This window comes from Melitaea cinxia, chromosome 17, assembly GCF_905220565.1.
Source record: "Melitaea cinxia chromosome 17, ilMelCinx1.1, whole genome shotgun sequence".
Classification (NCBI taxonomy): Eukaryota; Metazoa; Arthropoda; class Insecta; order Lepidoptera; family Nymphalidae; genus Melitaea; species Melitaea cinxia.
In genome coordinates this window covers 7163874-7177449 of record NC_059410.1, presented here as the reverse complement: position 1 = coordinate 7177449, position 13576 = coordinate 7163874, and positions in this window count along the sequence as shown.

Genomic DNA, 13576 nt, shown 5'->3' with positions numbered 1-13576 from the left:
CATCTTACTCTACCTAATTTTTGAAATCGTGAACATTAATTGCAATGTACCTACCTATCTGCTTTTATACATCATATATATTTAACACTTTTTAATACAATAAATATTTAAATTAGAACATAGAAATAAACCCTACTAGATCTGAGTGTCAAACAGAGAAAAATTAAAATATTCTGCTGTTAATAAAGAGTGCATTATTTATTATATACGTATAAAACAAGCAACCAGCTACTTCTTTGCATGAATTTTCCCTTTTTCCATATTATCTCGTATTATTTTCCTTTGACCAAGATGTGGGGTTCTCATAATTAATTTATATATATTACACATATTACATACACACACACACACACGCACATACACACCTATATTAAATATGCGCATTTAATTTTTAGGGTTCCGCACCTTAAAAGGAAAAAACGGAACTCTTATAGGATAACTTTGTTGTCCGTCTGTCTGTCAAGACCCTTTTTCTCAGCAACGCATGAATGTATGAAGCTTAAATTCGTAAAAAATACTGAAGTCTACTGTCCCCTACAGGTGCGAAAAAATCAAACTTCTAAGCTTACGCAATCAAAAGATATAGCCGTTTAGGTTACAAATTTTCGACACTCGCAAGGGAATCAAAACCTACAGGGTACTTGCCGTTAACTTAAAATCTTGAATTTTGGTACAAAGCAACATCTTATAGCACAGATAAAGGGAAAAATTGCGAAAAGCATAAAATTTTAGTTACATCATAAAATAAAAATATTTTTAATAATTTTTTTTTTCTGGAACCCTTGGTGCGCGAGTATGACTCACACTTGGCCGGTTTTTTATCTCATTTCCACTACAGACGTATCTACGTACAATATGTAAATTTTTTGTTGTTTTTTTATATTGCTACATTATGTTTATATTTTTTATTTGTTTTTTTTTCATGTAAGCTTTTTATCATGCTTTGAGTGTGTGGTTTTTATTGTAAAATTCAAATCTTTTTTTGTGGTGTATTTTAGTAGTTTAATTAAAATTAAGTTTATTGTACCTTATTTTAGGCGGATTCAATTGTGTTTATTTTATAACGAACGGCAGTTTATTTAATTTTAGTTTAAATTCTGGCTCTTTTTCTGACGTCTATTTTAGTGCACAAAGTGATGATGCGCAAGATTTGCCAATGAATGATCGACTGTGTTCTATCTTTGCACTTTTTCCTTAATTTAAACATTTTCCATATAAACGCTCAGAGTATCCCTGCACATTTTTCTGATCTTTCTGCGACCTTCAGTAGTAGTCTTGTTGGTGACATTTTAATTTCTGAAACTTTCTTGCCTTCCTTGCCTTCTATTCAGTTTACCCTACCTGATTTTATTTTAATAAGAAATGACGGAGTCGGAAAGTGGGGTTTGCATTTATTCGCGAGCTGATTATCCGTACACAATTATTTATTCCTCCGCAAGCCAATATTCCAAAACAGCAGATTCAGCATTCCTTTTCCTTGAAATCAACTTTGGGTTTTCCAAACACTTTTAAGCGTCCTTTAACAGTCCTTCTATCTATATAGATTACTAGCTGACCCCATAAACGTTGTTTTGCCATATATGTTAGTAAATTCCTCAACCCACCCCCCCCCGTTATAACTTAGGGGGTTGAAAAATAGATGTTGGCCGATTCTCAGACCTACCCGATATGCCAACAAAATTTTATTAAAATCGGTCGAGCTGTTTCAGAGGAGTTCAATGTTTAACACAATGACACGAGAATTTTATATGTTAGATTTCTACACTTCAGAAAACGTCCTTTTTAATTTTATTCATATCTATGATTATATTTTTTTTAATTTTAGGTGATTTTAATACGTGCTTAATTAAAAACGAAACTCGGTTACGTAAACTTCTCTCTTCAATAAACTTATTTTCTTTACTTTTCTTCCACTGTCTGCTACACATCACTTTCTAAATATCACTCCTTCTCTTCTTGATCTTATTATCGTCTCTTTCTCTTGTTTTTCCTACCACGATTTTATTTTCCTATCTTTTAAAATCCGCCACTCTAAACGTAAAATATTTTGTTCATATCGTCGAGTTTGGTCATATCGATGCTGAAAAAGTGAAATCAGACATTTCCAAAATTGATTGTGCACCGATTTAAACCGAGGCATGAATTGAGGCAAAGATGGCTTGGTTTAACTGTACAATAACTGATTTATTTAATTAACATGCTCTTTTAAAAAGAGTTAACCTGAAACATAGCCCAGTGCCCTGGATTACCCTGGCAATATGGCAATGCATGACCAAGCCTGATAAATCAAAGTATCGTTTAAGAAAAAATGCAAATGACTTCAACTTGGATCGGTACAGGTTCCTGCGTAACACATGCAATAATTAAATATTATTATTTTGTTTCAGCATAATTTTTTATATGTAAATGTGTGTGTATATGTAGATATATTTCAACGATTTAATGTTTTCTTATTGTACGTCTACCTCCTTTAATTTCTGTCTGAAATCGTTCCTTTTTGGGTGCACTGGAAGAAATGTGTTATAGGGATAAGCACACCCATTGTACGTGAATCTCCATGACAGATATATTATTTATATAGTTTTTTGTACGTATAATAAGTTTTTAAATAAATAAAATAAATATTTGTTTTAGTGCAGATATTGATTAAATATCTAGTTCCGGGTCAAATTTTAATCAAAACCAATTTCAAGAATTTAAACTCAGTAAATTTTCTGATGGAAACATACGTTGATATGCTTACTTACAAGTTGGTAGTGCCTTGTTACAAAGTTATAAAGCCTCCGAGCGTTGCTGAGCGTTTTATTTTATAGCCAATTGAGTAGGGCGGAACATAGGCCGGTAAATAACCTTTTGGCTATTTAACTTAGTAGCTATGAGTTGAAATTACACTTGGTTTTTTATAACAAGACCAAGACTTGGACAGTCTTAGTCTGGGTCTTAGTCTTGCTCGTCTAAGGATAGTATTGGTCTTGGTCTTGATCTTGTTTTTTCTCATGACCAAAACCAAGACTGTAAATCCAAGACCAATTTTGCTCATCACTATTTCCGTTTCTTTATAATCGTCATTAGTATTGAATGTTTAGAACTGCAATTTGTTACAATGTTAAAATTTTTCATAAACGAATTCAGGCATATTATATGTATATAAAACACTTTTATTGTTTATTTTTACTGTGTATTTTTATTTTATTTTTTACTCACTCAGATGTCCGGAAACACACATCAGACAAGCTCAGCCTACGGCAAATATCTGCACGACTTTGCAATGCTTACGGATTTTTTATGCTTGATGGATCAGTCACTGAGCACGAGGTTTGGTCAATACCAGTAAATTACAATGAATAGAAATATTTATTCAAATGTGTTATTATTCAATTTTAAATAAATAGGTCCCCTTAAATATTGTACCGTAATTCGGGTAACTTGGGGTACTTTTGTATACATTAGTTATGAATTGATTGATCGTTCTCATTGTTGTTTTTGTATTTCGTTTCTCTGTTGTCACATTGATGGATTTTTTTTGAATTATTAGCTATCATGAATAATTTAATAGAAAATATCTTATTCAAACAAAAATACGCAATTTTAGCATAATTCCTGATTCTTGGAGCACAAGAAATGTTTTTATTTTTAGCTTCGTACTGTAACCATGGGAACCTCGAACTTTCAGTTCAATAGATACAAAAAATACATAAAAATAGAAATTCTTTTTATATCTCCATATATAAATATTACTAACATAACTCTTTTATTAGAATATTTAACGTATCTATTAGACCAGCCATTATAGAGCTATATTTTTTAAACCGTAATAGGCTTCGAGTTTCAAATAATATGTAACAACCTAAAAATTTTCATCGTAGATGGTTGGAAACTTGTTGTGTGAATCGTGACCGTAGACACAGTTTGTCATAACATAATTTTAATTTTTTGTCTCCAGTACCAATACTTTATCAAAATTAATATATTTTTTAAATAGCGTAAGAAAAACAGATAACAAAAACATGTTTACAAACGACATTGTACTAGTAATGGGGACAACTATGCGCAAAAAACTATCTAACTATATAAACGAGCGATGGTTGATTACGATTTCCTGCAGGCATACAAACGGGGATTCTAATTCACAAAATAATATCTATACTAATATTATAAAGCTGAATATTCGTATATTTTATATATTTTTATAAAGCACTGTAAATAAAATAAAGGTGTTAAGGTAATTTAGTATTCGTTTTTTGATTTTTATCGATCAAATAATTATAATAAAAAATGTATATTTAGGATATAAATATAATTATTTTCTTTATACCTCAAATAGAACTTGAAATTAATATTTTATAATAAGGGACTTCTTTCCTATCTGGTGTCCCGCGACACCACACAGTTGTTTTATCCTTCACTTCACTTCACTTCAACCCTATCGCAGTCCACTGCTGGACATAGGCCTCTACAAGTTTGCACCAAAAATGGCGTGAACTCATATGTTTTTCCCATAGTCACCCTGGGCAGGTGGGTTGGTGACCGCAGTGCTGGCTTTATCGCACCGAAGACTTCGTCTTCGGTCTGTGCATTTGAAAGCCAGAAGTTGGATGGTTATTCCACCATCGGACGGCTTTTTAGGTTACAAGATGGTTGTGGAATCGTGTTTATCCCTTAATCGCCTCTTACGACACCCACGGGAAGAGAGGGGGTGGCTACTTTCTTTACTGCCTTAACCACACAGCATTTTTTATTATTAGTTTTTGTAATATTAACATATGTATAATATTTGTAATATTGTACAGAATTCAACTACTTGCCAATAAAATTCATTCCATATAGGCGCAGGTAATCCGTAGAGTGTGTATATCTTTATGACCTTAGTTTTCTCACAATAGAAAAGGAATACTTGTTTACATACCGTAAGCGCCGTATGCTCTCAGCACTTTGTCTAAACATTTTTGAAGTAAAACTTCTTTACGTACGCTTGACTTGGTCAGTAAGCTGGTGCATGCGTGACGAGAGCATTATGAAAAGTGTGATCGGGTGAGGCGAACAGAAGTTGAGAGCGAGATATAAGCCAGATGGACGTAAATAAATTTAATTTGAGTTGTGTGGTCTAAAGCACACTAGCTTTTTTAATTGCACTTTTTTTTATACTCAGCAATAAAGCATGTGTATATTAAGTTAATACATAATATTATGTTTTCACATATAGCTATTGAAAACAAATTTCCATCAGTCAACTTACACTTGATAAAATCATGCAAAACAAGGAGTAGACAAAATATTTTGGCTTTCATCCAATTCTCTTATTGACATAGTCCGCTCATAAATAAAAATATAATATAATCAAAATATGAAAAACAACATAAATGATTCTCATTTAAAAAAGTATACTGGCAGCGGATCGTAAATTTATAATATTTAGTATGAAAATGTTTCATTACCGTTAAAATTAAAATTGATTATTTTCATTTAAAGACTTTTATTTAATATAACAATATATCCAATACATAATATAAAAATAATAAATTCCTTACCCTCAACGGCCCCCTAAGATTTACTTCTGTGTCGTGGTGTGGAAACACATATAATACACAAGTATAACTAGACCACGGTAAATACCTGTATATCCAATATAAATGTAAGCCGAGTGCGGGGATCGAAACCGTAAACGCAAGCGCAACAGCCATAGGCCATGGCTCTGACCTCTGCGCTAACGCATCGTCGAAATATGGTTATGTCCTCTCCAAACGATTTATATTGAAACAATGTTAACTGCATTTTCATTTTTAATTAGACTGACTCGTACTCGTACGTGTGTGTAACAATGGCATCGTATCACAACTATACGAATGCCATTCACACTTTTTTCATCCAATATGTTGTCTGTCACATCGACACGTGTTCGCTTTCAGTTACTATCAAATATAGGTTAGCTAGAACGGCGTTTGATACGCCGCACATAACGTTAACCTTACAATCCTTTCACACGGGTGGTTTTAGGTTTTTTCATGAAACGATGAGACATAGGGGTAAATTCGCGTCGTACTGGAACGAATAAATGCAAACTGAATAGATTGAATTTGTCCGAGGAAATCGCCATTGGTTGTAACATAAGGCCAATCCTATTGACCTTATTGCCGTATGTTTAGTTTTTCGTAATTAAACAAAGGTTACGGCTTTATATTCCTTAGTATCTAAATAGAATAACTAAAATAAAATAATTATTAAATTTAAATTAACTACTTTATAGATTCCTTTGTGAAGTTAGCAGTGGTTAACGAGTGGATTTCAAACGATATAATCCGTATACGGGACAGTTCCGTTAAAACTTCAGCTACTTTTTTTAATTTAATGTATCGTTTTATAATCAACGTTAAAATAAAAAGTACGTTGAAACCATTCAGATTAATTTATTTCTTCACCTTACTAAAATCAAGACTTAAGCCCGGTTGTGCGGAATTTATAGCTTAATTTAACACACTATACACACTTTCAAACCGCATTTGATTCTCTTTTGAGATAATATCGTATAGAGTTTTAGGTTTTTCAACAATATAAATTCTGTGTTAAAGGTATGTATCTCCTCAACCTGTCTGTTAGAATAATATTGTAGTATTTATTATATTTAATATAAATATATCAATCAATAAATTTTTAACTATAAACTTGTTTATTAAATGCAAGAGAAAAAATAAAAAAAATAGTTTTATTCACACGAAAATTAATAATATATGAATATATAACTTATTACATAATATCTTATACCTTTAAACGAGCAATGCTTCAATGTATATGTAATTTGAGTCTCAGAAACGGCCAACGATTTTCATGTAATTTAGTATGCAGGGGGTTTCCGGGGTGATAAATCTATCTAGCTAGGATTCATTTTAAAAAATGTCGTTTTATTGGTATTTTCAGGAAGTGAAAAACGGCTACAATATCATTAGAATACAAAGGTAACTTTCGCTACCATTTACAGGGTTATAATAGCTCAGGTGGGAAATCGGGTGATCCTGACATCAGAAGACCACAGTTCGAGTCCAGATGTGTCCAATTCGATTTTTTTTAATTTCAATAATTGGTTAATGTTTTTTATCGTCATGTCGGCAAGATCGAAAAATAGTATACATATTTCTTTAATTTGTAATTTGTATTTAAATATAATGTCTAAACAATTCATTTTAAGTATTCCATAAGCATACATACTCGTATTATAAATGCTACATAAACAGTATAAGTGAGACCTAAACAAACATCTCGTACAAACTGAAAACATAAACAAATATTGTAAATGCTGAATAACTCTTTCTCTTTCTCTGTTACAAATTAATAGCTTAACAAAAGAATCGAAAACTTAGGGCTGCATGAAAATAATTGGCATTTTACTATATTCTAATTTCAAATATTGACTATTAAGTATATCAAAATTCTTTTTTTAATTAAAGTGGATATAAAAGTATTTTTTATTAATCATTCATCAACTATTCAAATTATTTTTACGCGTTTTTCGCCAAATAGCCTTTCTATTTTTTGTTGATGTTCGTATTAAATTGAATATGTCAGTTTATTCTACACATCTTCAATACGACTAATGTTCTGTCAGAATGTTTGGTTAAGTCTCTACGAGTATATAATTTCATTAATTAACATAATAAAAAAAACACAAATGATTATGTTAATTAAGCCGTCCAGACTCAACAGAACGTATAAAAAGCTAAGTTTGCGAGATCTGTTCCGACCTTCCACTAACATTCTAAGTAATTTTATTTTCAAAATTGTCACGTTCTTTTCAGGGATCAAATATACAGTTACCTGCCTCACTAATATACCTATTAGTTCACTTATTCGTTATACAGTATCACGGTAGATTAAGTTTTAATTCGTTCATTGCATTGGAGGTCTTTTGGCCAACAATGGGATATTTGTAGGCAGTTACATTTTAGTAGAACGTAAACGGAATTGACGGATGCTTCCACGAGCATGTAATTTATTCAACAGTATCAATTTCATTCAGAAGCATCTGAATTGTAAAACCAATGTAAAACAAAACAATGCGGTATTCTCTGAAAATAAGTACATATAATTCACTGAATTTGGCGTCAAAGATATCATTCAATTTTTATACTCTTCAATACTTTAACTGTTATCGGTGTTTTTTAATAAACAAATACCTATATAGCATTCATTTATGAAGACAGTTCAATTAGTTTATTATGAAATTGAAGAAGAATATTATAAGTGTGGACGAAATAATAATAAATTAAAAAAAAAATATATATATTATTTTGATTTTTTCGAACCATACGGCCTTTCCTACATCTAGAGTTCAGGTAGGTTTTCCCGCCACGGTTCCTTAAATGAAACCATTAAAAGAGCTCTCGCCACCATCGACGTTTCTGCCCTTATCAAGCCTACTGGAATCAGTCACGATGATGGCAAGAGACCTGATGGATTGACGCTAGTTCTCTGTGAGTCATGTAGTCCCATTTAAATTTAATTGTGATCTAACAAGCATTTTTGTTTGCATGCTGTTTGTTCCGTACAAACGATTTTAAATAGTTTAGTTCAGGCCCTCGTTTATATTTTGCGCCAGGGCCTTTGGTTACCTAGCTTCGCCACTGCTGTAAATACTTAGTTATTAAGTTGTGAATTATATTAAAATATAATATCAAGTTAAAATTACCATAGATTTTCATGTAGGAAGCGTGTTGCTACGCCATTTTTCTTCTTTAGATAAAAAAAAACAACTGACCAACTGTCTGGTTTTTGATTGCTCGTAAAATTATTTTTGTACAATTCCGTTTCTAAAGGTAGATTCACATCACTGATAGGTTTTATAGGTCGAAGAAACATTTAATATATACAAATAAATAAAATTGGAGTGTATATCTGTAATAATGAAATAATCGCTTTTTATTAAATGCATATGGATGTACAATTTTTTCTACTTCTTTTACTTTTATTTTAGAAATTTATTTATTTTATAACTTTGCGAACTGAACAATAACTTTTTGTTAAATTCCACGCGTGTTAAGTCGCGGGCACGGCTAGTATGTAAATAATTTTTATTTGTTGATTTGAATCATTTTCGTTGCCGACACGTGTACATAAATATTTTCTAGAGGAAATTTTATTAGTTTTATAGTGTTACGTTCATAATAGAGGTTTTATTGATTTATGATTATTTGTTTACTAGTAGAGAAATATATTGTTCGTATTAAAGTCACCTACAAATAACTTACTACTTACTAACTTAAATACTAACTGAATTTTTGTGAAATTCAGTCGTAGAAAACAAAAGAAGAAATTTATCTACTGTTAAATATTTAGTAAATTATTCTTATGAAACAAAACAATATCCCACCTACGGTAATTTAGTATAAATACAATGTCCTCTTTACACTATAGATCTTATTAGAAGCAATTAATTAGAGATAATGTTCAAGATATCTGATATATGTATCAACCAATACAATACACATGTATATGTTGTACATACTTGTCTACTTAATTAACGAACTTAGATAAACCAATAAATATGTAATAGATACAATTTACATTATTACTTCTTAAATAACAAGGGAAGTGAACAGACCTTTAATTCTTATTATATACTAGCTGTACGCAGCGCGCGTTGCCACGCTTTATTTTTATTTTTTTAGTCGTAACAACTCCGAAACCTTTGGGGGTCATGCACAACACTTTGCTGAAGATCGTGACATGCAATGCATAAAATGCATAGTTTACGATTCTATAAAGGACATACAGACAAACATTCATTTTTATATATACAGATAGATAATAATAAAACTTGTTTTGTAAACTTTATTAGTATTAAATATTAAATATAGACTTATAAATTAATGGCATACATTATCCATTGGCCAATGTGTGCAATATGTTTACCGTGGTTTGGGCGTTTGTGCTTGTATATTGTGTGTTTCCGCACTTCCGATACAGGACCAAATCCTAAAGATGGGCGTTGAGTTTGAATCGTTTATATATGTATTTATTATTTATTTAATACAAAGATAATTTTTTTAATAGAATTTCAAAAGTTACTTTGGAATAAACTTTTCAGATGGAACTACTACCGCCTGTGTGTACGTGTACGTGTACCTAGATTCTAATAAAAAGATACGTCGCAAACAGAAACTCCGTCGAATATTTATATAAATGTTTATTTTTTATTATTATATTTTAAATCCTACATACAATCAATTGCGTCCAAACAGCATCGTTATCATTTATATAATGTCGTAGTACCAAATGATAAGCTTTAGCTAATAAAACCTTTCTTTGACAAGCATCAAATTTATTTATACATATAAAATAAATGTAATAACTATAAATGCTTTTGGGAGTTTTTATTATAAAAGGAAATGCTCAGGGAATGAAAACCTAACTTTGCGATGTCGAAAGCTTTGCATTATAAGCTAAACCTTCATTGTTTTCTTAATACAAATCCTGTCACTTTTTTTTGTCAAAATAATTAATATTTTTGAATATTGTTTCACTTTTGTAGCCCTAAGTCCTAACATTGCAATAAAAAATTAAAAATTATTATTTAGCCCGTGGTACAAATAAATTTTTAAGGAGGTTAAATAAGCCGATAATATTTTGTATGGATTAAAATATCGTTAGTTCCTTATTATTTCTTTTTTTGCCTCTAGGCTGGCAAACAAGCGTACGATCCTTCTAATAGTGAGTAGTAATCGTAGCTATTGGACCAACAGTGCCGCAAGTTCGTTGCCTATCCTATCCCCAATGTCAACACATCGGGCTGTCAAAAGATCAGTCACCTATCTGACCCAAGAAACACAATACACCAAGCATTATTCAAAGCATTATTATTTGTCTGTGGAAATCTGTAAGGTTGGTCTGTAAAGTAGCCCATACTTTCCTAGCCCAGTGCTAGATTTTGAGCAAGATGTTTCCTGTTGGGCCCATCTCAATAAAATAATATTAACAAATTTGGCATTATTTAAACTGCAGTCATAAAAGTTTATTAATAAATTGAAACAGAAATAAATTTAAAACAGAAATAAATAATGCTTCAAGCATTTTTGAGTTGAAGAATAACACTTTGTATGATATCTAGGGTGGTTTTAGAACTTTTAACTGATTAAAAGTAAATTAAAACAATATGTACATATATATTTAGCGTTTTTATTAATTTTCCCAAAAGGTAAATTCGGAGTTTATGAAGTATAAAATTATATAGGTATTACTGGGCAAAAAATGTAAAATTGTTACTTATAAATAAAATGACTACACAGGCAAACACAGGACAAATGTGTTTTTAAATTTAATCCCTAAAGGTATGTAAAGATACGTACATAAGTGGGGCTAGAATGTACTCGTTTTTTCGATACAGTATTAAAAAAGATAAGCTTTTAATTAAATATAAAAATATAGACAATTTTGAGATATATTATATAATTAACTACTTAATCTCATATTTTTTTATAAAATTGGTTTATTAAATAATATATTTATTTCATTACTAAATATATACATAAAAAAATAAATGACATATTGGATATGTAGATACAGAATTTTATTTGCATGAGATAAATAATCTTTTTAGGTGTAAAGCCCGAATTAACTCCTAAATCATATCTTATGTATTATATTAACGTCAAAAATATGAAGTGATAAAAAGATAAACGTTTACTAACATATAAAAATATAAATTATATCCGTAACGGCAGCATAGATCAAAGTCGCAAAACCCCCAATATGTATAAACAGCTAACTTTCATTTACAATAAAATAATAGATTACATTTATGTAGAGATTATTTACAATTGATTACAAATTTGAATAAAACAAAAATTTAAATTTAAAAGAAAATATGGTCATTGGATACTACAACAACAATATAAATTGAATGCAATTTTTACATTTAATAAATACAAACAAAAGAAAATGATAAGCAACAGAAAAATTAATTTAAATGGATAAAATTAAGCAAGACGAATAAAAAAGGTTTTGGTAACTAGCTCATTATATACACAGTCATATTTAACACAAAAATATTGTAAATTTTCTTTAATAAGTAAATAACTGTTACGTTAACTCAACACATATTCAAACCCTAAAATAATTTATCATTAACAAGCTACGAATTCGTGAATGAAAATTAATTAATTTTATATAAAAATTATTTCAAAATACTATAAAATAAGTTGTTAATTAATATTGCAGTGGTATTTGCAGACGAAAAAAAAATTTTTGATAATACTTACATAATTTTCATGTTTACACAACTTTTTTAAGCGGCACTATTTTGTAAACATATTTAGAAAGGAAGGATGTACACGTATACGAGAGCGTTCGGGCCTTTCACACCGCCCGCCTGTTGGTGATCAACTGAGAAGCTCATGCCCATACCGTGTTTTACAGAGTCTGATTTTTGTACAAAATTTGTACTGTAATGTTAAACAGCAATCCATTTAATGTGTAACAAAAATAAAGGCTACATTTTTACCATTAGAAGCGTATAGAATTTTTTGGTGTTTTTCCATTAGGTTTTTGACTCCGCGTTTGATTATTCACTGAATCTCTTTTAAAACTTGTTTCTTAAGTTGAAAGTAGTACTTTCTTATACTATGTACATGTATATATGTTTAAATGCGTTGTATTTAATTAGTGTTTTGGATATATAAATAAATATAATAAACTACGAAATTAAAATATTAAATTCATATCACTACACAGTAAAAAAATATTGTGTTTTTGCGTCATAAACGGTCTGTGGAAAAAAAAATGTGTGTTGATTTTTGTGTGTTAACAACACGATCCTTTAACACTTTTTTGTGTTACGTGGATTTTAACATGAAAATACTGTTTTTTCCCGATATTAACACTTTTTGTGTGTTATTAGATTAAATGACAGTGTCAAGCGGAAAATAAAAAAGAAAAGTTCATATAAAATGCTTAACATGAGGTTACTCATGAGGTTACTCACTTTCATTTAATAAATTTGCTTCAGTCAGTCAGTCAGTTCAGCCTATTGCAGTCCACTGCTGGATAGAGGTGTCCCCAAGTTCGGGCCACACATTTCGGTTTTCCGCAATCCTCATCCATTCTCATACACTAAAAACTGCGAAATACACGAATTGGATGGCGAAAATTTTGTGATAATTACTAAATATTTTTTTAAGAAATAAATTAAGTTTGAAATGCAATATAATTATTGCCGTATGTTTAGTTTTTCGTAATTAAACAAAGGTTACGGCTTTATATTCCTTAGTATCTAAATAGAATAACTAAAATAAAATAATTATTAAATTTAAATTAACTACTTTATAGATTCCTTTGTGAAGTTAGCAGTGGTTAACGAGTGGATTTCAAACGATATAATCCGTATACGGGACAGTTCCGTTAAAACTTCAGCTACTTTTTTTAATTTAATGTATCGTTTTATAATCAACGTTAAAATAAAAAGTACGTTGAAACCATTCAGATTAATTTATTTCTTCACCTTACTAAAATCAAGACTTAAGCCCGGTTGTGCGGAATTTATAGCTTAATTTAACACACTATACACACTTTCAAACCGCATTTGATTCTCTTT